We start from the raw sequence: 2,056 nt of genomic DNA on the forward strand, positions 1-2,056 counted from the left end.
TCTGGAAAGATGGTAGGAAGGGCATCACTGCTCATTTCTACAGTCTCCCAGCTCTTGGAATACAAGCCTTTGTACCATGAAACCACTTCGCAGTACTAGGAGTCCACTAAAACCTATAAAGAGAGTGATCCTGGAAGAAATGGGGCACACACTAGTGACCTCAACAATTGCAAGACAGCCTTTTCCCCGATGCTCAGATGGGGGAAAAAAGGAAGTTTCATGAAAACATTAGGACTTTATCACCGTTTTATCTGAAAAGTTAATGGTAATATATAACCTAACTGGCTATAAAGAGTAAAAAATTTATATACAATTTTGATTTTGATGAAAAGGACTGGTGCTATTTTAAAGAGTCACGTCGGTAAAAGTAGATAAATGTTTTAAGAAATATACATTTTATAGCATTTTGTGAACATACACAAAAAGTGGCCATTTTTGGAAACAAACAAGCTGAGAGAGAGTTTTATATTTTTTGCTCTCCTTGAACAAAAATAATAGTGCATAATAATCAATGTTGATGTTAATCAATTAGATGTCCCATACACTACTATTAATAATACAGCAGTCCCTCGTTTATCGCTGGTGTTACGTTCTAAAAATAACCCGTGGTAGGTGAAATCCATGAAGTAGCCAACTTTATTTTTTACAATTATTATAGATGTTAAGACTGTAAAACCCCTCACTACATGCTTTATACACTTTTCTCAGACAGGCACGAACATTTTCACACTTTTCTCTTTTGTTTAAACACTCTTAGAGTTCAAACCTTTGTAGAAACATAAGTCCAGTATTATGGAATGAAACCTAAAGGTGCATTTGAGGGTGCAAAACGTTTCGTCGGCATTGTTGTGTTTGTTTGGGAGAAAACTTACAAACATACAGTACAGCACTTCAGAGTTACACTGCTATGTAAATTCGACAAGCTAAACGCATTCTGTACTGTACAGCAGGAGTCCCGAACCTTTTTGCACCACAGACCACTTTAATGTCAGACAATATTTTCAGGGAACGACCTTTAAGGTGTCGCGGATAAATACAACAAAAGAATAAAAAAAAGAAACTGTGGTATTTTGTAAATATAATAATAAACGTGACTTGAGCTGTGCGCCAACAACAATGACAGTGACATCCTCCTCTCTGCTTCTTAATGCTCTCTGGTCGCTATGGTAACGCGTAAATAGTTCTTTCAAAATAAGACACACAACTACAACCATACATTTCACACCGGAGGATCAACTGTCGCGGAACGGTACCAAAAGACTCACGGACCGGGACCGGTCCGTGGGCCTATTAGGGACCGCTCCTGTACAGGAGACACTGGACTAGATTGATTGACAATGGTCTACAGCAATCAGAACGCACGCGATGTACTGTAAAAAAAAAAAAAAAAAATCAGCGAAACAGCAAGTGTCGCGGAAGGTGCGCCGCGTTATAGCGAGGGACCACTGTACACTTTTGGCCACGAACAATTTAGGGGATGGTGAATTTTTTTGAACAAACCCAGAGTGTTAAAAGCCCCCCACTTAAAACCATTTTTATTTCTCAGCAGCATCAATAGTAACAAAAACGCTATTTAGTTTTTGCTGTCAAAGTCGATTTAACTGAAGTTACGTGTATCCGGTTACTGTGGAGCTCCACAGTGGCTGCAGCCAGGTGCTCTTGGCGTGTCGAGGCTTGATTCGTTTGGCCAGAGTCACGTGATCAGTGACGTCTGAAGCTTCGTTTAGAACGTACCTTTTTTTAAATCGAACTTTATTGAAACACAATGAGTATACAACATACAAACAGATGAAGTTTACAAAAGAACAGAACATGAACATACAGAACCAGGAGTAAAAAAATGATGATATGAGTAGGTGAAAAAAATCAACATATAAATATTGTTCTGAGAGGCTTTTTGTTGGTTGAGTCTGACATTGATTGTATGTACAATTCATATCCTTATAAAAAGGCAGAAATATGGTATTTTATTAATAAACTTACATTTATGGATATAAAATAGCTAAAAGTATTAACAAATTTTTAATAAAAAAACATTTATCATTCTTCCTGGGGA

Source organism: Maylandia zebra, unplaced genomic scaffold (assembly GCF_041146795.1).
Source record: "Maylandia zebra isolate NMK-2024a unplaced genomic scaffold, Mzebra_GT3a scaffold11, whole genome shotgun sequence".
In the NCBI taxonomy this organism is placed as follows: Eukaryota; Metazoa; Chordata; class Actinopteri; order Cichliformes; family Cichlidae; genus Maylandia; species Maylandia zebra.